Below are 26,840 nucleotides of genomic sequence, written 5' to 3' on the forward strand. Positions count from 1 at the left end.
CTCTGAAGGGGAGTGCAGCGTGAGCAATAACTGAGGGAGTATAGATTAATACAGCAAACTGCTAGTTAACTACTGCTGCGTGTCAGGGAATCCTGCCTTGTCTAGCTGCCCCTGGGGGGGCATTTTCACTCCTGGGAGCATAGGTGTGATGGCATCAAAAAAGCAGAGCTCTTCAAGGGCAGAGATGAGTCACTGCAAGTATCTGAGTAGAACATGTGAGATAGGAAGCAACAGTCTTCCCAGAGAAGTGGGACTGTCTCTGTCTGTAGTCTTTGGCAATCAGTTTAGAGATCAGTTTTCAGGTGGAGTATGTCTTATATGTACACAAGCATATATGAAGTATAGGTGTATCTTATTGTTTTGCTTCAGATAGCTGAGGTGGGGAAGGCAGTTCAGGTCCTTGTGGGATGGGATGAGTCAATGGAAGAGCACCAGCAGCCAGTTACATCCCACATTTAGTAGCTGCAGAGAAGTTAGACCTTCTCTGGCTGTGTTTTTAGCTATGGATTTCAGGGTTTTACTTTAGTAACTCCTCTTTTACAGTTTTGAGGGGGAAAATTAATTAGAAGAGGTAAAAGGTAAAGTTTCTTGAAACTCCACGTTTTTATTTAGATGAGACATAGTACTGTCTCCAGGAAAATCCATCCTACAGCTGCAGGAATGAGCAGCTGGCTGCATCTTGAGCGGTACCAGGAGGATATGTGAGTCTGCAGGGAAGAAATGTGATGACAGAAGTCACAGCTGTATTACCTGTGACTCATTCCCTGCTGGATTCACCACATCCTTACCACTCCTGACACACTGTTTATACATCTTTAGCACAGAAGAGCTGATTCACCCTTTGGGTTTTGTTTTTGTTGGATCTTTTTGTCGCATGCCTTTGCGCAGTGTTTGATTTTGGTTGGATTCTCTTTTGCTCCCTGCTGTTTGTGTTCCTTTTCATGGGAAGACTCTGACAATCCTTAGTACTTGTCTTCAGAGCCCTAATTAACACAAAGCACTACTGCAGGCAGAAGTCAGCCTAAGACTTATTCAAGGGACTTTGGCCAGCACAGTCAGAGCCAGATTTGTAACTCCCTGGGCAGCACTCTCTCCTCTGACCCCTCAGACCTTTCTCTGTGCTATAGGTAGCTCTTCCTACAGGCGTTTTCCAGCAAATTGCTTTAAATTCTCCACTGTGTTCGTTATACAGTGTCAGTTCATTAAAGAGGGTAAACTCCAGCACCGCAGCTCGTTGCTCATTCAGCACCTGGGGACTGGTTACCTGATCTTGCCTTACCAGCAGCACTTAATCTGGTGTTGGAATGATGCGAAAAGGGTAACTCTGTCAGCCACCTTTTAATAAATTATGTGAAAAAGACTAGACCACAGGGGATTACCACCTTGGTGTTATTTGGTTTTACTTATACAGCGTTAATTTTGGTTTGCTACAGCCTTGACGCCACTGTTCTTTTCACACAGTGTGACTTCATTCAGTGCAATAGGGGATAACGTCAAGTACAGATGTGGAAGAAATACAACACTGTTAAACCTCTAAAGCAATTGTAAAAACAGCTTTAACCCAGTAAATCAATAATTTGATAATTACTGTGAGCTAGCTGACCTCTGTTTAAAATACAGGAATAGCAGGGAACATGCCCCTCATAGCAATGAGTTCAATAGTTTGCCATAGCTTCTTTGCCTGGTGTGTGATGTGAACACCTCCAAATGGGATGGCAAAATGTGGAACAATTGACAATACAGAGGAGATGAGTTTAAAAATTCCTCTTCCTTTTCCTTTATCTTGATGTCTTGTTTGTCCAGTAATAATGTCTATCTTCTCCAAGCTTTCCGAACAGTACAGCATTATGGTCTTTGATGTAATGGCAAAGATAGCCCAGGCCAGGACATCACTTAAAAAAGATGTTCTTGTAAAACCTATGGTGCAAATACAATTTAGATTGAATTTAGTACACAAGCCTGGAAGTCAGTATTAGACCCCATAAACCTTTACACTCTAACGGTGTCCTTTCTGTACTTTTTTATCTTTTCCTTTTTTTTAATCTCTTTTTATCTTTTTCTTTTTTTTATCTCTTTTTATCTTTATCTGTTGAAAAGTTATAATGAAATACATCAGCTATTTCTAAAGTTTGACAGTCATCACTGGGCAGTTGACTCCCTGGAAATTTTAAGGCACAGCTCAAGTCTTTAGGCATAGACACATCTACAGAAGTCATTGAAGGATGCCAATTACAGATTGGCTACTGGACAGTGTTGCTTTCATTTATATCTGCAACACTATGAAATTTCCTAAAACACAACTGATGATCTGCAGAGAAGTGTGGACTTAGGGGTCCTTCAACATTTACCACATCAGACGTCACCCCGACTCTGCATACCCAGCGCATCACCCTCACTCAATGTTCCAGCACTGCCATATGTGGCTGCTTGCAGGAGCAACATGTGATACAGAACGGTGCTGTTAGCATCTAAGAATAACAGCTAGAAGGCACAATTCCTTCTTTCATTTCCTTACACCTACATTTCTACTCAAACCACTTTTTTCCAGGACATACTCTGGCATTAAACGACTTGAAGCGTGATGAAGACTTTGGATCCTCTTACACCTACCTCTTGCAAATTTGAGCCTTCTCCCATAGGGATTTTACCAGCTAGGTCAGACCTGCACAACTGCAGTGTAGGGTTGAACATTATGCACTTTTTTACTTGATCACCTTGGCAGAGTGACTGAACAAGGTCAAATTACAATGCAATTTAGGTTAAAACGCTGGCAAAACACCCACTAGTTTGTATGGTCTCATCATGCATTGGTGTGGGTAATCTTTCATCTAGAGGAAGTTCATGGAAATCTGATTTCCTGTGATTTATATAGTCATTTAGAGTGAGATTTAGATGCTTGAGATAGGTGTACAGTGTCACTTTAGATACTCCAGGGTATCTGAAACATGTATGTGAGGCTACTAGTTAGGACAGAGACAGGAGACCCGTTGCTCCCTAGAACTGCATGCGGAGGCAACGTGTGATGCCCTGTGATGTATAAAATAACACTGAACACCGTTATTGCTTCCTTGCAGCACAGAGTAACTAGAGTGTGGTTATAAAATATTTCTACTCTGAAATGCCTTAATTTTTCTTTGAGCTAATTTTGCACTGGTTAATGGCAATATGAAAGTCATTACAGAGTCAGGTAGAGTCCTATTTGCTAGTATCTTTGTGATCCTTCAGTTATGGGTGCTACGTACTCAGGAGTGTTTTGGTAAATGAAAACATAAGATTGAAAGATAAAGCCTCCATAAGAAAGGATGCAAAATTTATTATGTCTTCCTTTTCACACCCTCAGGGCCATTTTAAGCGTCCTTTGATCCCCCATAATGTTTGCTTGCAAGGCCAAATGCCAGATCTGAACATATTAAAAGGTACATAAAATGGGTCAAACTTTTGAAAGACTAAGCTGGAAACATTCATTTGCCTTTTGCAACACTGCCTGTAAATCCTGCATGATTTTCTTTCATGCAGACACCTGATCAATCAGAGAATTATGTATGGAATAGGTAAGAAACCTAAATAAAACAAAACAAATTATGAAAGAAATTCAGCTCTTTTGCCCTTACAGTCTATTTTTAAGTATGAAAAATTGCAGCAGCTAGGCTTTTCTGGAATCTACTATGTCTCCTGTATTTGATGCCTTTTCTCTGCATAGTAATGTGTCTTTAAAAAAACCCACTGATATATGTTACAAGGAGTGTATCTCTTTCACTGAGACAGAACATTTTAATTTCCCGACACCTTTTAGTGATTGCTTCAATTTCTGAAGATTTTGATAAAATCATGTGGTTTTAGAGTATCAGGATTGAATACCCTGCTCCGGCAGCGATTTAATGAAATGCTGTAGTTTCACAGCGTTTCATTTGACATAACCTAGCACAGAGGTCTAATAAATGCAGTGTGATAAATGTTGGAGCTACGATTGTAAAAATATACTTGTAATTGGGTTAATATGCCTTAAAATACTACCCATCAGTTATCTTTCTTCTTGCCATTATACGGCTTGCACTGTAAGGACTAAGCAAGGCAGTTTACCCTTTTCCCCTGCTATCATCTCCTTTTCTTTCCTGCTTTTGTGAGACTTCCTCTTTTTTAATCATCTGATTGTGGCAAGCTGTACGTATTCTCCAGTGCTACAAATTCTTCTTCATACCCTGGAACCTTTTTCTAAGCTCCTCATATGTTTTTCATACCCATCTGGAAGAAAACAAGAGAGACACTTCAAAACGAAAGACAAATATGAATAAGTAAGCAGAATACAACAGAAGCTGCAAAGGTAGGTTTTGACAAGTGTTATTTTCCTTTAGCATATCAGATGTGTTTCAGTAATAAATAATAGGGGTATCACAGTTAGGAGATTATAAACAGCAATACATTTTGATCTTCTAATTATAGTGTGTGTGTGTGGTTTTGAGTGGGCACACACATGCATGTGTTGTGTCCATGCCTTAGGACAAATGTCTTCTGCTGTAAACTGGTACTTCTGCATACTGTCCTTTATGAGAGAATCAGAACTTCAGTTTGGCTAAATTCCGACGTTTGGTGTGTTTCCCCATATTGGGAATGTTCCTGTTAATTTTAAATACACAAATCACAATTGCAAAGACAACTAAGTAATTTTCAGTGATTATTTCAAGCAACAGGTTAATATACATAACTCTTGTTGGAGCCTGAAAACCTGCTGGACTTTGACAATAGCTATCTGAAGATACATAGCTCTATCTGAAATATCACTGTGTGAAGCCACTGCTTCCGGGGAGGTGTTTGTGCGTCATTGCTCTTTGGACCCTCAGAACTCATGGGAATAATACTGTATTTATAATTTTGCTCTATATACATTGCACATACATGTGCATGCAATGTGTTATGCAAAGTGCATACAAGACCAGGCTGATGCAGAGGAGCATGCTGTCCTTCCATAGCATTTGGCTTGGAAGGAAGAGTTAAGATGAAGAAGCAGAGCCAGGACTGAGATGTTGTCTGTCGTATTATGTAGGATACCAGAGGTGATGCAATGGAGAAGCTTTTGAGGCCATCAGAAGACAGCGGGGAGCTATTTGACAAGCTAATGATGAGCTCTAAAGGCATAATAAAATCAGCCTGCACCCTACATACCCTGTGGGTAGCCAAGCCATCACTCTCATCTAATAGCCAAAGATTAAAGAGCCATGAAATAGCTGTAAGCATGGATCTCAGTCCCTGTGTTCAAGCATGTCCTGGGTTCAGCAGTAGCAGTCATGTTTTTTCCTTTGTGGTAGCTGGTGCAGTGCTGTGTTTTGACTTCCAGCCTGAGAACAGTGTTGGTGAAGCCGATGTTTTCAGTTGTTGCTACGTGATGTTTACCCTGACCAAGGACTTTGTGAGGCTCATGCTCTGCCAGGGAGGAGGGGAAGCTGTGAGGAAGCAGAGATGGGGCGCCTGACCCGGGCTAGCCAGGGAGGTATTCCATACCACAGCACATCATGGCCAGGGTGGGGGGTAACTGGGAGTTACCCGGAAGGACAGGGGCTTCCAGGTGGAACTCGTTTTCTTGGCCGGTGGTATTGTATTCTCTTCCCTTGTTATTTTCCCTTATCATTGTTTTAGTTGATAGTAGCGGTGGTGATTTGTGTACATCGGTTGCTGGACTGTTCTTGTCTCAGCCCGTAGGAGTTGCACTCTTTCGATCCTCCTCCCCGTTCCTCCGGGAGCAGGGAAGGGGAGAGCCCCGGTGCCGGGGCGGGGGGACGGACCTCGATTGTTGTCAGCTCGGCACCACTCACTGGGAGTGAGTGAACAAGTTACCTGACTGGGTTTAAACCACGACAAAGCAGTACAAGTGCACATTTCTTTCCGCTGCTTAGATGAGTCTCAGTGGGCAGTGCCTCCCCAGGCCTAACCAAGTAGTAAAGACAACTTAGTGTAGGGCTTGTAGTTGAATTACATTGTGGTCACATAAGAGCAGCCACCTCAATCCAGCTTTCCCATGGTTTACACAACTTCCTTACACAAGGGGCAGCAAATGTGTTTTAAAGACTCCCTGTTCTACACACACACTGCAATCTACTGCTACAGTCATACTAAAATGGACAAGATCCAGTGCTGGAAGGGTGCTCAGAGTGTGCATAAGGCAAGATTAGAACTCCAGTAGTAGGTCCTGAAGAGATTTGTCATGGAGAATTTCTTCCCCAGCTTTCTCTCTCTTCATTAGTGTGAAAAGAGCTTTTCTTCCCTTAAAGCAGATTTTAAAAGGTGGATATACCAATACTGCTCTTCCCTCCTTTAAGATATTTGTAACTGAACACTTGAACTGATTTAGTTAAACTGGTGCACAGCCCAGAAAGTCCCAAAATCAAACTAAGTTTTTCTCATAGGACTGTTCCAAAAGTAGTCAGGAACTGTAGATAATCTATGCGAGAGAGAGCTCATCCGTGGCCATGGAGTTATGCCTGATGCTTGTCTAATAAGAATGATAGAAATGACACACTTGAGAGCTTAAAATTAGTCTTCTCATTTGCACTGTGTCACATCTATCTTTGGGGAGGGTTTTTTTCTCACTTAACTCCAGCTATTTGACTAAGACTCTTCTCTATACTAGGCAGCCAAACCCTCTTTATAATCACAGGAAAAGTCTGCACCTCCCAAAGGCAATTTACCCTGTCCCAGCTTTGCTCTGAGACAGGCAGGGTGAATCATAGAATTGTTCAGGTTGAAAAAGACCTTTAAGATCATCAAGTCCAACCATTAACCCAGCGCTGCTGAGTCCCCTACTAAACCAAGTCCCTAAGTGCCACATGTACACGTCTTTTAAATACCTCCAGGAGTGATGACCCCGTTACTTCTCTAGGCAGCATTGTCCAATGCCTGACAACTGTTTTGGAGAGGAAATTTTTCCTAATATCCAATCTAAACCTCCCTTGGCACACTTGAGGCCGTTTCCTCTTGTCCTACTGCTTGTTACCTGGGAGAAGAGACTGACACCCAGGGTCCAGAGACACAGCTCTTAGAAAAAAACAGGTGAGATGAACCTAACTGTGCTTTGTCGGAGCAGTTGTACACTCATATTATTTACTAACAAAGTGCCTTTTGCAGAGACATGTTTCTTATCAATCGGAGATGGTTTTGGAGCCATTACAGATGTTCCTTGGGCAAAGGAGTCTGAGGACATTACTGCATTAGACAGTTATGATAGGGACTTTTTCAGTTATAGCTATGCAGGTCATCCAAAGCCCCTCTATGTCCCATCATTTCAGCAAGAGTTTGTAGCTTACTCCTGTGAAACACCGAACACCTGTGTGATAGGATAAACCAACCCTGGCTACAAGCAAGGGGTAAAGTAGGAAATGGGAATGAAATGAAATACATTAAATTAAATTGAATTAACTGGACTATTGGACCCCTGGGTAAAAGGCCACCCTGCCTTCTTCTGAGGCTTTGGCTGTAGGTAAAATGCTGGTGGAAAGCCTCACAGGCAGCTAGGCTGGAGAAGACCTAGGAAAGTTCTTCAAGCTCTCATTCCCATGCCTTCTTTGAGGTCTGTAGGCAGTGCCCTGCCTTTCCATTGCTGTCGCATAGGCTGGGAGCACATTTACATTTTCTGAATAGGGCAATTAGTGCTCACTCCTCTCCCTGTGTCGCTCGCACCTGGTCTCTGACATTCGTGCCTCATCAGTACTAATGGCCCAGCCATTAGTGGTGATTACTGGTCATTGTTTCTATCCCACTGACCTCCCTGACTGGCAGAAGCACCCCTCTGCCTTCCCCCCCAGCACTGAGCTTGATGTTTAATAGCCCAGTTTAATACCAGAACCTCTGAGTACATAAATAAAACCAGACAGGCCCTACCTATATTTTATATGGCTAGTGAGAGATGAATACATGCTTTTCTGATTATGATTAACGCTGCTGTTTATTATTTTTATTGCAGTAGTGGTTTAAATATCATGTCCTATCTGGGTGCGGTGCAAACTCATCAGAAAAAGATGGTTTCTCTTTCACGCAGAAGATACCCCAAAACATTGCAGCACTGAGGATATGGAGGAGCTTTCTTCTTGGACAAATAAGTAGCAAAAAACCCTAACTACTTTTAAGAGGGAATTTAGAAAGTTTATCAGATTATATAGTAGGTATCTACACCGGCTTCGTCATGGTGACTTCAGAGATCACCTTTAGCTCTATGTGATTATGTTCTTCTTGGAAGGAATCACCCTACCTGCTGCACATCATGTAATAAAACCCTGTTGTCTCCTGTATTATAGAAGAATGTGTTGTGCTAAAAAGAATAAATAGTTTTAATATTATACCTCTTTCACTCTGTTGCTCTGCTTCAGACAGACAGTGTGATCCCTGAAGGGTTAAGGTCTAGGCACAGACGAGTAAGAATAGCAGAATTCACCTTGCTTTTGCACAGTCATCTATTTTGGTACATATAAGAATAAAGGCTCATCTGCAGATTTCCTTTCAACCTCAGCCCAATCACGAAGTAAATTTTCAGTCAAGTTCAGCTGAAAAGAACTTTGTTCTTCCCAGTTGTGTTTGGGCTGCTTTATTCCAGCTGTGCACCAGCACCTAGAAAACTCACTGCAGCAAGCCTCCTCCTCCTGTGCTGTCCACCTCCTGACTGCAAGTGTGGGACCAGAAGAGGATTCTGGCCCTATAAGGCTATTGGAATAACGTGCATGAAGTTGATTAAGAAACTGATCTTCTCGGGGCCTTTCTGGATAGAGCCTGCCTTTTCTGAAATTTATGCTGGGGTTAATGTAAATTATCTAATGGTGGTTGTCTGAGGTCCAGCTTGCTGATCCCCCCTCTGCTTTAGAGATAATTAAGCCCTAAGTTAAGGGCTTTTTTAAGACTTCCCTGTAAATTGTGCTACAGGATTTGTGCATGGCCTTTATGTTGGTTTGGATTTTACCTTGAATGAATAATGTTATCTGCATTATAGCTGTCACAGATGAAAAAACAACTTCTACAGATGAGTGAATCCATTTGTTGGTTTATGGATCCCAAATCCTCCGGGGCAACAAATCCATCTGTCATCGCTGAATGCTTGTGTTTTATTTGGTGCTGCGAGTCAGCTGACAGGTATTAAAATGCACAGGGAAGCAGACAGATCTTTGCTGACTTCCCAGCAGAGGAGGCCCATGGGTGTTTTTATTCCAGCACATGCAATGAAATAACATAAAGTCAGGAAATCCATTCCTAAGGGATAGTACAATTTGTCTGAGCTAGTAAGACATCAATATTTGGTCCATAGGCCTTTGACCTAACCATCTGCCTAGGTCACCCCAGCCCACTGTTTCCAGCTGAATGCATCTCAGGATGCATCTGTACTTTATGGGCCAGTCTCTTCTGTTCCCTTTCCTCTTTTCTTTCTTGTTCTCTCTCTTTACTCCTCCACTCTCAATTCCTTGTTTATGCTAGCGTACCACAGGAGGAGCCAAATAAAATGTTGTTGATAAAACACTAACTAGGGGAAAACACTGTTGTAGTAATGTGGGAATTTCTTTCTCTGTGGTGTTTTCAACTAAGGGGAGCCCAATTTCTCATCATTTGTTCAACTTTCTTAGATGAACGCTATAATACTCAGGTTAGACAGTTAAAGATCAACTCACTGCCTCATCATTGGTGACTAGTGCCACCCAAGATGCCCCAGAGCATCCAAAACGAGTTGGACAATTAAACTGTGCCGTTTGGATGAGAAGTGATGCTCCTTCCATGGGATTTTAGTCCTTAATTACTTGTCCTTCCAGACTCTTCCTAGATCACACCAGATGCCGAGTCAATGCAATTTGTTTCTTGCTCTGCATCATTGTTGGAGGAGCCCGTTTTTCTCCACTTATTGAAAAGAAAGCCCACTTAACTACGTGAAGTATCTAAAGTTGGTGTGAACAAGCCCTGATTTGGCCAGCCCACATGAACAAATGATCTAACCTTGGTTGTATAGGGTAAAAGCAAATTAATGCATTATCTGACAAAATGAAGAGCCCAGCGTGGACAGGTTTAGGGATAAAACTTGCAAGGCCACCATTTTTGACAAAGCTCTGCTGAATCATGTCTACTTGGGTTTTAGCTAAGGTTTGGCCATCCATGAACAGTACCTCGTGTCCTGCAGAACTAGATGGAAAGAAGATTGTCTTACTAAAGAATGAAGCTAACCCACAGCCAAGTAGGGACCATGTATGATCTTAATAAATCCAATTGCCACAAAGCCTGGGCTTTTTAGGCTTTCTACTTGAATTACGTTACCATTTACTGTCCTTCAGTGGCCGAATTTTGAGTAGGAAAAAGGCCCAAATGACCCATTCAGAGATGTACCCTTCTTTGCTGACCATTAAACTCAAACGAGATACCCCTTCTTTAAGAATAAAGGTTCTCTCTTCTTTTGTAGAATCTATTTCATCCCCACAATCCCTGCATTTACAGCTTCTTTATTACTGCTGGTTATTGTTTAAATAAGGCATGCATTCTGGTAAATGGCAATTGCTCAAACATAAGCAGCTTTAAAGGCAAGAAGTAGCCCTTGCAGTCTCTAGATGAAGGATGATTTGAAATGAATTGATGTGTTCTGACTGGTGAGTCAAAATAACTCAGCCCTGTTCCCCCCTTCAATGTTAAACCAAGTCAATTTTTTCAAACCATATTTGATATCTTATTGTTTATTTTCGGTCAGCAGACAGCAATTTTCAAGGGCTGCTCTTGATATACAGCTCAGATATCTTACAGGTCACATGTCATTCAAGAAAGGTCAATGATTCATTTAAAGTTTCATCATTCTTCACATAAACAGGTGAATACCATTTCATTCACAGTGCAGGCTTTCGTGGGGGTGATAGGCCTCTGTAGTAACAAAGTCTATGTAGTCTTATTCCCTGCCTAAGAAAGAGTGAATTGACATTATTATCATTACCTTATCATATATCTCGGATACGCTCCCAGCAAAAGTGTGTGCACCTAAACAGAATTTCATTTAGGGTCAATTCTAAGGAGTTTTTCTTGCCCTGATTTTTTCTCACCATTTGTAAAAACTGAAATAGTGTTATGCAATTATACCTTCCTGGCTCGTTCAGTCAGAATACCTAGAGGCAAATATTACAATCAAGCAATAGTGACATATGCATCATTGGCAACTGATTTGTTACTGTTTTCTAGAATTAAATCAAGATTTTCATTGTTATTGATTCCTTTAAAAACACACCTTCAGTAGAAAATGCACATTTTAAGAACAACTTTCTTCTATCCAAGTAATAGTAACTGATTTAATTAAACCTGAAAGACTTTTAGGAAATCAGATGCAGTTTTCACAAGGTAAGTGATATATTTTTCTATTTTCTGTCTGTGTTGTCCTCAGTGTAGCATGTCAAGCTAGTAATTTTACTGAGTAGCCTTCAAGAAATAAATAAGAATGCCAACTTCTCAGTCTGGATCCAAAGGAACCTACCTAACCATCATCTTAAACCATTTTCACTGGTATTTTAGAAGCAAGTTTCTTACTGGGAGTGAAAATGAAGGTCTAAAAGAAAAAAGTACTTTAAAATACTTTTAATCTATAGAATTAAAGATAATTTGTAAAAACATGCTGATTGTTGATGTCCTTCTGCTACTATTAAATATCTCCAGATGCAGAGTTGAACAAGATATTCAGTTGCTTGGTCTGGGGCTTTGTGTGAGTAAAGCATCAAATGAGACTTTTCAGTGTGTCTGTGCGCCTAGTTCTTGCACATTAGTGTTTAGGTAGGCACCCTCCACATCTTCTGGAGTTAGGGTACTTTACAACATCTGTCCCTTCTTGCTCACCCTCACCCATGATCTTTTATACCAATGCAGTCATTTAAACAGGAGGTAGGCACCGAGAAAGCTTTGAAAACTTCATCCAGTATCTTCTGTTTCATTAGTTGTTAAATGTCTTTACACATCTGGCTGTTAGTCTCTACAAGCTGGTGAAGTTAGTGATGAGGCTGTCCTCAACTGAAGAAGTCTGCAGTGTGTTCTGCACCAACTGATTATAAATGTGAAAGTGTGAATAAGACAAGTTAGAGAGGTATTCAGTTAAAGACCTTATCCCTGTACAATTCACATTGGCAGTACAGAGTAGACAATGAGTTAGTAGCAGCAGTCAGGATTTCCAAAGGTAAGCGAGATTTCTAGTGAGATAAAGGAATCTTCCTCACAGATACGTGATGCAAAACCATAAGTTAATATTTTTATTCTTGCCTATGTTTGCATTAGGGAACTAGATTATTGCTTGATGCTCTTTGCATCTCAGTTTTTCAAGCAACACATGCAAGTGAATATTACACCATGAAATTGCTGCTTTAGTGTTGGGTTCATTACTTAGAAGCCAGAAGCTTCTAAGGGTATTGGCACCTTTGGGTTTTCGCCATCATATACATGTGTTCATGGAAAAGCAATTGCAGAAATTAATGTCTAGAGCTTGTCCATGGAAGTATTCTGAGTTAGCTGCCAGCATTTAAAGGCGAATAATCTTTCCGTTGTCTGACTGCGACCCACTTCATTCCTAGACAGTGGGGTTGAGGTGTCTCCCACTACAGCCCTGGGACAAGACAGCTGGGGGCACATTTCTCCTTTATGGGCTTTCTTCAACTTGTCATTGTACCTGTGTGTTCCTTTTTGTGTGTGTGGACGTGAGACTTTTATTACACCACATAACATAACACACAGAAGTTCAGTGTAATTCTTGCAATAAAGGCAGCATTTAGCTTTTGCATATATTCCGTAAATAGTTTGATTCAGGAAAAGCTCAAGATAAAGCTTACTTGACTTTGGCAATTATCTAGCACTCAGCCCATGTGTGAACTTCATTTGTGGAGGAATGAACTTCTCCATTCATACTGGATAGTGTTGGCAGGATAGGCTCTTCAGTGACAGGGAGTGAAAGCTGTTTGCATTTTGCAACCTGACAGTGAAAATGGCTTTGCTAACTAGGAGCAGAATGAGTTTGATAGATTGAACATAACACAGCAAACCGTTTTCACTTCACAAAAGTGGATTAAAATGCTTTGGAAAAGGGCTTCTCTTTTTCAGATGGTTCCTTTTAATTTTGGAAGTCAAAGACAATTTCTCTTTGACGTTCCTTTACCTGGGAAGGAAGATATCTTGTTAGGTGGCATGAGGTAGAAAAACTCCTCCTTGACCTGTAGTGACTCTTTGCAAGATCTCTATGTGCACCACCGAGAGCCTTGTGAGTAAAACTTTCTGACTGAGGAGATAAAGGTATATGTGCAGAAGTGATTTACAACGATTTTGCAATTGACATTGCTCTACTCTTCAGTTTTACAGCAGTATTAAGGATATACTACAGACTGCATTAAGGTTATTACCTAGTAGACCGTGGAAATACAGGGAGTTTTAGTCAGGTGGAAAACAAACAATACAATCTTCTTTTGCCCGAAAATACATAAATCAAAACAGACCAAAAAGCCAAAATAATGCCAGGGACTTTCACATAGAAGTTTTTTGAACACTGGATTACTTCAAACCCTCTGAGATCATAGTCATGTTCTTGAACAGGATTTTTCTGCTCTTGCTTTTGTCTGACTTGTTAGCAGGTCCTAAGGGATGCCACATGGTAATCATGCCTACAAACACCAGCAAGGACCAAGGGCCTTCATGGCTCTTGGTGTAGACTATGGAGCCTCACCAAAATCTTTCCTGCCTGTGCAAAAATCCCCAGGTGTTAACGTTGGTTTAGCACCACTCCAAAAGGGTCGCCCTCAATATCATGAAGGTTCTCTCTCTGAACACAAATTTACCTTGTTTGTATCATTTACAGTTAGTGATAAAAACCAGAACAGAAACCTGAGGATGTTAGTTTTTCCTCCAAGCTTGACCATTCCTAGGTGGCATCAGTAGGACTCTGCCCTCATTCTGTTGCCAAAGCAACGCAAGCAGATTCGGAGTGAAGTTAAAATACTCCCTGCTGGAACTATTTCCTTGCAACTCTCTTCAGAAATGAAGCTAAATAGAAACCAGTAGGCAGGATCTTTGAATTTTACTGCCTTATTATGGCACTCCATCTGGATTTTTTGACTCTCATTTTTTCTATATCCTATAATCCAGAAAGCCGAAGGACCACGCCAGCCTCAGGGAAGCCAGGAAACATTGGCTGCCAGCTACAGCTCCTGTCTGGGATGAAAAATTAAAACTGCCTTGCCCTTGGGGAAGGATCTTGTTGTACTTTCTCTGTCAAAACTACTGCTCTGTAACTGGTGATCTCTGTCCTTTGATGGGATGGACGATGTGGAGGCAGCTGCAACATCAGAGTAACAAGGGTATGACCTAGCCCAGCAAAAATATCATTGTGAACATAAGATAAAAGGCAAACAGGGCATCAGCATCTGACCCTTAGTGCTCAGAGGGTGGATTTATCACTCCCACAAAATTTTAATAAAGCAATAAATTACAGCCCTTGTAGATTAGCACTTAGAGCCTGGATCTGAAATGACAATACAGGATTGAAGGGTTTTCTAGGCCTTATTATCGATCCATGTGATGGCCAGTCAGTTAAGAGTAATTTTCAGGACCCGGTTCGTTAAGCTTTGAATTTGCATCTGCACACTGAATATGTGTGTGTTTTTCTGCTTGTGCACAAATTTAGCAACAATGCAAATGGTCACATATTGCACATGAAAATATGGTTTAATGATTCAAGTGTTTTCTGGAATTTTGCACTAAGTAGCACTATGCACTTGTCGTGGTTTAAACCCAGTCAGGTAACTCGTTCACTCACCCCCCCCCCCCTTCTTTCCCTCCCCCTACTCCCAGAGGGATGGAGAGGAGAATCGAAAAGAATGCAACTCCCACAGGTTGAGATAAGAACAGTTTAGTAACTAAGGTATAACACAAATCACTGCTGCTACCACAATGATAATAATGATAAAGGAAATAACAAGGGAAGAGAATACAACACCTCACCACCCGCTGACCGATAACTCGCCCCCCCCAGCCCGACCAAGCTCCGACCGATACCTCCTCCAACCCTGCAGTCTCCCAGCCCTTCCGGCTAACTCCCAGTTACATCCTGGGCATGACGTGCTGTGGTATGGAATACCTCTTTGGTCAGTTTGGGTCAGGTGTCCTGTCTCTGCTTCCTCCTGGCTTCCCCTCCCCCCTGGCAGAGCATGAGGCTCACAAAGTCCTTGGCCAAACCAAAACATCACTATCAGCTCTGTTCCCGAGCTGAAAGTCAAAACACTGCACTGCACCAGCTACCAAGGAGGAGAAAAATGACTGCTACTGCTGAACCCAGGACAGCACTGAAAGTGTGACTGTCATGCACTGGCATTAGAAGGATACACTTGATTACTGAGAAATTTCAACTTAATCAATGTTTCACATGGCAGATAACAATGAAGGCTACAAACAACACACTAAAAAGATGTGTATGCATTCCCGAGTTTTGGTGGAACTATTTGGAGTATACTGCTAATACGGTTTCATTTGGGTTTTATTGCCAACTTGTCTGCTTCTTGCTGTTCAGATCCAACTGAAAGCAAAGGAAAATGTGATCTTAATTCTCTTCATTTGCCATCAACGTGAAGTGAGGTGGGAGAATACAAAAGGGGCTCTGTGCAAGTGCTGGTCTAATGGAAGATTTCATTTACTTTGCTTTCTCTGGCTGCCAGTGTTGAGCCCAATGGTAAAAGATGCATCAGGAAATATTTCCTTGGCTCACTGGTGAATCCTTCAAGAAGAGTGTGGTTGTTTTTTGCAACAATCTACTGGGTAGAAGCAACCTAATTTTAAATTGTTGTTAAAACAAATCAGTCCCATAGTCTCGTTATTCTAATGTTATTATTCTCATTATTCTCATATTATTATTCTCATTATTCTCAATATTCTGATATTCTCTCTCTCATAATTAGCAGAGATCCTGAAGACTTATGCTAATGTAAATGAGAGCAGAATTTGGCCTGTAACAGGTCAAATGGTCACAGTCTTAGCACAAAAGTTTGAATTCCTTGTTGTGCTCTTGGTTTAGATCAGGACGAATACAGAGCTTTGGACTCTACCAACGTATTTATGGTGTGTGTAACTACAGGCAACACAAACACTGAATAGCACTTATATTTATTTGTCTTGGCTCTGAGATTCTCTGAAAGTTCTCATTACAAGACCTTGCTTTATATTGCTTATAATTTTTTGAATGTGGACTGTTCTGGTTGAATTTTTCCATGCTGCGTATTTCTCCTGGCCATATATTTTGGGAACATTTCAGCTAAAATAGTTGAAGTGCTTCTGAGTGTGAAATTATGGGAAAATACACTGGATTTCATGTAGGAAAATTTTCTTTTTTAGTAGTTTAGTGGGGAGGTGTACCTTCAATGTGCTTTAAAGCACAGCACAGAAAACTGAGTGATGTCTGCCTTCACCAGAAAAATCTTAGAAATAGATACATTATAAGAACTTCTCTGAGCCAGTAGACACCTCCTAGGTGAGGACAGGCAGTGATTTCCTTTCTGAAACTGTGTGATCAGCGCACGACTTTCCTAACAATTTCTTCCAGCACTCCTGGAGCAAGATCTGGTGGATTTCCTCTCCATATGTGATACAGACTCAGGTCATTTGGCTTTAGCACAGTGAGGGAAGTGAAGAGGGTAAGAAAAGCTGAAAGCTGTTGGAAAAAGTGTATTTAAGTGAGGAAAAACTGGGTATAGAGCAAGAAGGGGGATGATGGATTAGGTAAGGAGCTGGGAGGTGGAAAAATACTAGCCAGGCAAGGAGACTGAAATGAAGATGGTGCACAATCTTTCTTTCCCAAGTTTAAGGGCTAGTGTTTCAGCAGCGAATCCCCAGCAGTAAGGAAAAGAGACTTTCTCAAAGGGGGAAGACATTCGCCATTAAATCACTGAAGATATTTTAGGTTCTTATGAGAGGAAATCTCCTGGCTCCTGCTTGAGCTTGGCACAGACCTCATAGATGCTTCTTCAAAGACATTGCAGCTCCCAGTGCTGCAGTGTGCTCCTCAAATACTCAGCATGCTACCCTTACCTTCCCCTGTATAAAAGCAAACCAAACTGAAGCCCATGGTTTTGGATGTACCACCACTTGAGCTTTCAGCACATATCCATGGAGCTATGGTGCAAAAGCACCTCCCAGCATATTCAACTGCTAAAACTTGCTGTGACCATCATTTACTATAGTTACTACAAGCAACCAAGACTGTGTTTGAGGCCTGGAATCTTCATGTCACTTCTAAAGTTCGTATGACACCATGACTCCTTGTGATGCAAGTTTTACTTTGAATTAAAAGGATTTGAAATCGCATTTCATGCCTAAGTTGTATTTTAAAAAGCTATTAAAGTTGAAAAGCCAAATACCAACAAAGAATACATCAGTATTAATTCAATCCCTCCCTAGCAGGCAACCTCCTAGGATGAACTGCTATCTTTAAGAGCTGTTCTGATGATTTATTCCCATGAAAGCTGGAAGGCACACACTGAGTATTGTCAGAGCTGCAAGAAGAGAAACATAGTGACATGCCAAGCTGGAGGGTTCTCAATTCTACCAACCATGTCCCTGACGTGCCAGTGAAAGAGTGATCACTTGAAGCCAAGCGAGGCAGTGGCTCTAAAGCTTGCTCAATGTAGCCAGCGGGGACTTCTATACCAACCACAATAAACTGCTTCTGCACAACAGAGCAGCTCCTCTTGAGTTCCTACCCTAGCAGGAAGAACCATCAACTAAGTTAACCAGTTACCACTGTCAGATGCCCCATTTCATCTGTGCCATGCAGGAAAATACCTATGCAAAGTATGGCAGTGACACTGTCAGCATTCACAGTACCTGGAGGATCTTCGTAATGCCAGGACCTGTGGCATGCAGGTGAGAACAACTTTTGATACCAGGTGGGAGCAGACAGATTTGGGAACATATGGCTGGGAAAATAGGTGGGAGGGTAACAGAAGCCCCCGAGCTGGGTCTTGGTTTGGGCAAATGGAGATTGGAAGGAAAAGGAGTATGAAAACACTCTTTTATATTGTATTCCAGGTCAAATTTCCCTTTAACTTCCTCTGCAATAGGCAGAAGAATCACAGGTCTTATATATACAAATAATCCTAAATACAGGCAAGCAGGGTGATAACTCTTTCCTAAAGATGGTATGAAGATAATGTAGTAAACTAATCAGGAGTTACCTACAGAACAATGGCAATAAAACACAATGTTGACCAGCTGCTCCCTTTGTGTTGAATGAGACAGGGCTGCTGGGGTAAAACTAGGTTATTGCTAAAGACTGTGTCATGATGTGCTAGTGACCAGGACATGTTAGTGCTGTCATTTCTCAATATTCAAATGTGATTCTTGAGGCCGTTTCATGTTGTGGTGTACACATGTAAGCATGTATGTAGTCATGTGCGTCCATTTGCAGAAGCATACATATTAGAGGGTTGATACTAATTGTACACATGCAGATAAAATGCCATCACTACTCAATCAAAGACATTTCTCTAAATAATTTAAAGGTTTGCCTTTACATTTAAATATGCAAGATATTGTTTAACATAGAGTAAAATCCTGATGCTGGTAATAATCACAAGAAGAAACATGCATTGTTGTAACATGTCTCCCTCAGTGCTTTCAAACATGGTACAAATGAATGCACATTTGTACTGGAGCAATGTTCACCTCTTTTAGCTGAGATTCTGACCTTAACATATATTTGGACTCTTACACAGTTCCACTTGCCTAGACTTAGTTATTTTGGGGCTGGTGGCTTGAAGATAATTAGTCTGTCATCACTATTGTTCTCATCAAGGAAAGGTACTTGAATACGTTTTGCTCCTGAGTGTTTTCTCCCGATGATTATGGAAAGCTGAACAGAGATCAGCAGACACAGAGAAGGGACACTAATACAAAAGGAAGAATATATCAAATATATTTAAAAGTCACTATGCTCCCAGCTCATAAAGATGCTATTCTTAAGTTAAAATTTTACTTTCAAATGAGAAATTTATTAAATTAAACCGACTGTTTCCTTGTTTTAGTTCTGAGAGCTTGAGCTCTTCACCCCGTATACGAAGCATACATACATACCTACGTATGCACTCACAGGGAAAGTTTTCAACAGTGTATTACACACAAGAGCAAGCAGCAGATTGCTTAAGATTACCCCGACATCCTGGACCAGTCTTGGAGCAGTAATATCTTCATGTTTGCTGTCAAGGCCTGTCACCCCGGCTGACCAGCAGGGACGCCAAGGCAACCCACATTACTCAATCAACTTTAAGTGTTATAAATACTGAGGTCCATAAAAAAGTACAATGTAATGATGACTTAAACAAACCCAATTCATCATCCCAGCTGCACACATATCATTTCCCTCAGGGTGACCAACCAACCAGCAGTGAACATAACCCAGGCCAGATTCAGATTCTATTTCTCTCCATCAATTTGACTTTTGGGTTTACCCCCTCCAAAGGAAAAGAAAAAATATCCCCTTAAAAATGAATAAAAATCTCATAAATCAAATACAGCTCAGCTTCCCGAGTCCCATTTTTGTTGTTGTTGTACTCATGTCCATGCATTTTGCCTCTAGTGATATAAAAGGAAACCCTTCAATTTAAAGGTCAAATGGGGGCCGTTTGTTTTAACCCAGTGAACCATGGCAATGGTATTCACATATATTATCTTTTGTCCTTCAACAGTTGTTAGACTTGTAGCCAGAGGGGAGGCTTGGCAGATTTGCTTGCACCGATTTTTTTAAGATATAAAAAATAGTAAATTTCTGCAGTTAGGTGTGCTTGATTGAGTAATATTCTGAAAATTAAATCAATACCAAATCTGATTTTCAGTCAATGATAAGGCACATTCATCTGCACTATTAAAGTTTATTGGTTTCTTTAAAGAGGAAAACTAAAGATTCACGATTCAGTGTGGTCTGTTCCCTCTGCTGCCTTCATCCTTTTCAGTCCTGTGCTTTGATTTTTTGGTTCCCCCTTTGCTAATCATGGAAGTGTCATGTAAGAACACAGTGAATTATTATTCCACTTTGTAATTCCCATGTCCTCACCCCAAATTCCAACTCCTTTTCATTAAAAGATTGCAATTACCGGGTGGGCAACTTGGAAAAACTAGATTAAAGAGAGCTGGTACAACATGCTAGTAAAAGCAAGGTTTCAGCTACTTTCCATTTTCATACAACTGTGGGAACTATCCAGTTTGAATATTCTGGAGTTGTCCATAATTTTGTCCTGACTTGCTCTACATGCTTTTTCTGCTGTTGAATTCCTGCTGGGTTTCTCCCCAAAGGTGGCTGCATTTTAAATCAGACATTTTTTGCAATAGGTACAGAAGAACAGTGTTTGACTTTTAACTGCTTGGACAGTAAAACCATGGTCCTTTTAGATGGAAATTACATCAACATGCTAGAGTGGTGGAGGAACCCGAGTCCTTAAGTGTAGAAAGCATAGAAATTATAATCTACTGACCTAGGGAAATGAAAATCCTGAATTTCCCAGGAAGGGCAGAATGATGAGTCCTGATTGACCTACAGTGTTGCCCAAGAGTACAGACATGCACTGTGTCCCAGGAGAGCTGATCAGTTTGTAAATATATCCATCAGTTTGTAATCCTGTCCCACCAACTGAGTCACTCCTGGCTCTGTTCACAGTGGATTTATTAAGAAACTGGGACCTAACATTACACAACTGGTCTTTGATAGACAGCAAACGTGGGTACCTACAAATGAACTAGGGATGTAACATTGCAAAATGCTCGAGGCAAGTGTGATACCTTATCTGCCTCATGGGGGATATGCAGCATCTCTCAAGCTACAGCTTGTAGTAAATATTCTTAGTTGATTATTTGCACCTTAGCTGACATTTACTCCATTTCAGATTGAAGGAGTTCAGTGGCTTTGTTGTTCTGGGTAATAATTATCAGAATACCCAAATTCTGCTTGGTATTGTTCCCATATCTGTTATCAAGATCTAACATCAAAATTTGGAACTGCCAGGTTGAAAAAATAGCATTTCAGAAAAAAAGGTGAAATTCATCTGGTAGAAGGCAAACTTTGTAAGTGTTGAATAAGTTTGTGGGGCTTTTTTAATTGAACTTGGAATAAAAGGCTCCAGTTTGGACAGAGCCTTGGGCGACATAGTCTAGAGTGAGGCATCTTAAGGTCCTTTCCAACCCTAACTATTCTGATTTCATTATTCTATAAAAATATAATCTGACAGGGATGGGGTGTGCTTTAGACAGGTTTGTGTCATTCATGTATGTATTTTTGTTTCATGCCATTTACTTTTCACTTTCCCCAGATTTTCAGGTTCCAAGACTACCAGCTAAGTCTTAGCAATTATGTGGGATCTGGGCAGTTGAAGCTGATATATTCCCCTGGAGTTGTGCACATTGCTGCTTGTACCAGTACAACATTTTTGAGTCTTGCAAAAACAAGTGAGCTAATCTGGCAGCCTGCTCACTATCTCACATTTCTAGCTTTGCTATATGACCCAGCCCTCTGTATTGGTTGCACAATCCCCTAACCGATATCCTCCTCTGGACTCTGGCCATCCATTCCTCTTGGTTATCAATGTCTGCTTCAGAGAGAAGACTAATACACTGGAAAAATACTTTAAAAAGTCAAATTTCCTGAGGCACTATCTCTAATGGGGCCATTACTTGTTGAATTGATATACCCTTCTCTCTGTTTCACCCTCTTAGCAGGGTGAGTTTGCATGGGAAATTATTGTCTTGCAACCACATGATTCTTTACATATGTTATTCCTCTGTGACTTTTCATTTGTTTGAATATTGTGTAACTTTTTTTTTGCTGTACAGCTAGTATGTTTATTCTTTAAGAATGCTGAGCTTTCCCAGACATGTACAGTACATACATTACCATTTCGTCCTTCATCAGTTCTTGGAGTCATAGCCGGAGGTAAACATGTTAGGATTTGCTTGAACTGAGTAATACAATATTTTTGTTCAGCTGTGAAGCTGATTAATAATTTGAAAATTAAATCAATACATTCTTTGATTTTCATTACAGTGGGGTTTGCGTGTAAACCTTTTGTATTGGCATTCCCAGCCTCAATAGGGAAACATGGTAAAACTAAGCTAATGGATTTGGTGTCATCATCTTCCCTGTGACATTGCAAAAATGAAATGCAACTCCAAGGATTAACAATTTGATGATAAGATTTTGGTGTTTAGCTTCCTTGATTATTCCTGATTGTCAAAGAAAGCCCTTGAATGCTTCCAGTTTGTGGTGTATGTATGTAGTATGAAGCAATTTACGTATCACATAATTGCTGAGCCCCTTTTTATCAGATGGCTTGGATCTTTTAGATAGTGATATGAACAATAAAGCTTCAAAATTCAATATCCTTTGATGGATAACACAGGCTAATTTTCAGTCAATGAGTGCTCTAAGCTCAGGTGCGCTTAAAAACCCAAACCAGATGACTTTACCTGGGTAAGAAAATATCTTAGGAAGTCAGAACCAAACTTCAGCGAAATCAGTCAGAAAACTGAAAATTGTGATAAAGTCCTATGTGCTTAACTCTAGTTAAGTATGACTGAAAGATTCACCTGTATATTCTTGCTGGCGTAATTCACCCAGTCAACTTTCTGTGATGAGAAGGCCTTTATAACCTTATAAACATGCTGTGCTTTTAGAAGGATGATTCAGACTTTGAATCTGACAATAGTTCCCTAACCACAGCCAAAGCTGGGACAGCAAAACCTGAAAATTTCTACTGTTGCAAGTGTTGGATTTTTTTTCCTGTTGGCATTTGGTGTTTTCAGAAACGTGTTGTACCTGGGTACATCACAGAAACATTAGACAAGTCTTGCAGTGTACCTTGTGTAGTCACAGATTTATTAGTCAACAGAGTTGATTACAGTCATTAAATCTCACAGTCCCTGAAGGAGGCAGGATTAGGATGCAAAATGTACAGCTCTATGACAGGACTGACCATACTTCAGTCCAAATCTGATCCTATTTGACTTCTGTTTATATTGCACTCAGTTTATATTGCATATCATAAAATAAGGCTATATTCAGGCTTCAAATCAGATTGCCAAAAGTCTATGAAAACCAATAGCCAGTCTCTTAATTTTTCAATCTGAACGCAAATAAATATCCTAATTTCTCTCTCATGAGTTTTCTGAAGTAAGTCAGAAAGTTCAGGAATGAAACTTCCATCTTAACAAATGGAGATCCATTTGGAAAGAAAAAAACTTGAGCTGTCATTGCGATGCTATGACCTCACACTTCCTAGCCACTTCTGTAAAACTACCTTCAAACACTGGGATCTGGCAGTTTTCTCACCTTTTGGCCCAAAACCATGTCCCATCTGTACTCCGGCTACATGTTGGAAGTAAATCTAGGTGATGAAATGAGGCCACGCTAGACTCCCTTCAGAGTCATTGATGTGGAAGACCAGGTCTCTGTACCTGTTGTTTATATAACGTATGTAATTTGATGTAAAAGTATGTAAACTGCCTCTATAGTTCAGATGATGCTCTAAAAAAAAACAGAGGGATTCCAAAGCGATCAATAAAATCCATCTCCAGAGTGCCTTTGAACCCAGCCATGAGCAACAACATCATCATGCAAATCATCATCACTTAGTCAAATTCTGCCAAATGACAAAGCCTTTTATGATACAACATTTAAATTAAGTCTGTCTGGCTTGGACTGAGGTAATTCAGAAGCATAGGATGTGCAATTGTGGTTGCTTTTGTGAAATCACAGCCTGCTTAAATGGACACTAGCTGACTGTCAGGCAATTCAGTAGCCAAAGCTACATACAGAATGAGCAGCGTTTCAGATGTTGTTCTATGATAACATGCTGAGATGTAGCTTAAGCAAAATCTTGTTTAATAACTATGTTCCAGAATATTCCACTGGGTTCCTAAAATTAGTCCCAAATACCTGCCCATGTTCAAATATTTCCCTCTTGGCCAGGTTGCCCATCCATATTCAGCTACCCTTTTCTTTCATCCCATTGCCTCTTTTGTTTTGCCAGTGACACCAGTCTTGCCCACCTGACACTACTTACATTAAAAACTGTAGGGTTATCCTCACACTGCCCTTTACTCATGTCTTCAGGAACCTGATGCATTCTTCAAGTCTCTGATCATGTATGAAGTCAATCAGTCAAGTGTAGGGTGGTGGGTGAATGAATTTGGCTGCTACGAACCACAAGTGGACCTCACCAGAAGCCCATATATGGAGTTCCAGCTATAGCCTTAAAATTTAGGAGAATAACAAATGAAAGTATATGTGCCCCCCTTCTTAGACTCTGATCCTGCAAAATGACCTCTGAGAGCCTCCAAGTGGGTAAGTCTAACTTCACGAAGCCCGAAGTTCAACCTTGCTAAATTTACTTATGTCAGTATCCTTTTTTTTTTGCCTTGACCAGAGGAGGTTTGAGGCTCATAAGTCTCTATAAAGTCTATAAAGTTCTCTGATTCAAGCTGCAGCAGCTCAGACAGCTGCCTGATGTTATCCCCACATTTACATGACATGACGGCTCACACTGTGAGAATCGAGGGGATTGAGGATATTAATTTTTAAGGGCAAAGGTGGTATCTTCACATGTGTTTATACAGAATCTAGCACTACAGGGCTCTAGTCCCGAATGAGATTTCCAAGTTATGTTGTAGTACAAACAAATAATATTACTAGAGAATGGGTAAGGGAAGGAGGGGGAACTTATGATTAATTTTCATCAGACTTCCTTCTCCTTTCCACAGAGCAGTTCAATGTGAAGTCAAAGTTCATTGACACGTTCTCTGTAGTTGGTGGGATGATTGTTTTATATTAGCCATTGACTTGGCCTGCATTGATCCTTGAGAATGTATCGCACAAATCATTTTGCACTAAACTGCTGAATCGATGAAGAAATCTCCTGGAAAATTTATATTAAAAGTCGCTGTTTGCCTAAATGAGTTCCCTGTGCCCCATATTGAATATTTTGCTGATGAATTGAATGAGTTTAAATTTGAACATTGCAGACCCATTAAAGAATGAATTCTTAAATCAACTTCTGCCATTTATGATTGAAATGAGATTTCCCCTGCAATAGACTAGCTGTTATATAAATCAGTTGTGCATTTTATACTGTACCATAAACAAGATATAATTCTTATAAATACACAACAGGTGCCTTAAATCTTTTGATGCATCTTGTATTTATCTGATGTTGATTTTAGTATATTTACACCAGGTAACTAACATGGGTTTATAATAGAATATAGTTCCTGAAGGTTAAAGAAGCCATAATCTTTGTTTTAAAATGCAACTGAGTTTTCAGGGTTATATTCTGCATCACTGCTAGCAGCTGAGATCTAAATTTAATCCAAAATAAATAATTGTCCCTTTCATTATAAAAAAGCAAACCATCTTGAGTAAGGTTATGATTAGGGCAAATTTGACTTTCAGCGTGACATAGAACATTTCTTCTCCTATCTAGTTTTTAATATTGTGGGAAACAATTATTTTCCTTTTGACTAGGACTCGCTGCACCTTAGGTGACTTCTGTATTTACTGGGTCAGGTAAATATCTCAGGTTGGTATCAGAGTTAGTCCATGCATTGGTTCAGTTTTGAGGTTATCCCAGGTACAGGACTTCCACTGCAGTTTGCTGGTTTCAGGGAAGTGGTTCTTCATGTTTTCCACAAATAACAGCTTTTTACATAGATCATGTTCAGCACGAGAGATGGTGGCTTCCTACTCAAGCTCCATAAGAAGGTCACAACTGGAGTCACGCTGGATCTCCTGATCTCATGGGATGTTCCCTGTGTTTCAGAGTTCAGGGTGAATGTCAGAGGAACAGTAAGCTCCAAATCACTGTTCTCTTCCTCAGGGAACAGGTTGAAAGAGACATAAATGGAGTCTATAAGGGTCAAATCAGCCAGAGATATAAGGACTCCCTGAAACAATACCTCAGCCTTGGCCATCTTGACTACCATCAATGGTCCACTTTGGCCTCCAATCGGGAAAGTTGGAGACGCACCATACATAACATTGCTGTCTCCTTTGAGAATACACGCAGAATTAGTCTCGAGGAGAAAAGACAACGTAGAAAGAATTGTGCCTCACCTATACCACCCAAGGAGAGCTTTTGCTGTTCTTTTTGCAACCAGATTTGCCTATCCCCACATTGGACTTTTTAGTCATCAGCACACTTGTAGTAAGCGTAGGTAAAGCCCTTCCCAAATCTTTGTTCTTGAAGTCAAGCCATCATAAGGATAAAATCAGCAGCTGGAGTAAATCAGTGCATTTTATCTGATTTTAGTGATATTTTACTTTTATACGAATGGTGCCAATGTGGGCTCCATGTACTTTTGAATAGACAAAAATTGCCAAGAGATAACATGGGGAGCTTCAATGAGCTACAAGCAAGGAGTAGCAGTTGCATTGTGGATTAGCGGATAGGCAGGTCTGGAGGTTAATTTAACATTTCTCTTTTCCTATCCTAGATACATCACATTTAGAAGTGCTCACAATATAAAATATGAAAGAAAGGTCAGCTGCAGAGGAGGGACCATGATGAATTTAGAAAATTCAGTAAAATCTGGAAGCCAAATGAGTAATACATGTTTTCAGCACTCATCACTTCAGGGCAGTGCATTTCTTCATTGGTGTTGCCCCAAAGACACCCTACAAGGCAGTTCTGCTCTGATGCTCCCACCTAACCCTCCTCCATTGCTTGTCCTCACCATGTCCCAGATGACAAGCCAAAGTCAAACTTCAAGGTATGCTGCAGCCACTTCTCAGTTTGGATTTGACTCTTTTCCTACAAGCATGGCACTTTCCTCAGCCAAGCATAGTACAAGGTACAATG

This window comes from Pezoporus flaviventris, unplaced genomic scaffold (genome assembly GCF_033815535.1).
Source record: "Pezoporus flaviventris isolate CSIRO_AGI_PZ_B2104156 unplaced genomic scaffold, CSIRO_AGI_Pfla_v1 ptg000002l, whole genome shotgun sequence".
Taxonomy (NCBI): Eukaryota; Metazoa; Chordata; class Aves; order Psittaciformes; family Psittacidae; genus Pezoporus; species Pezoporus flaviventris.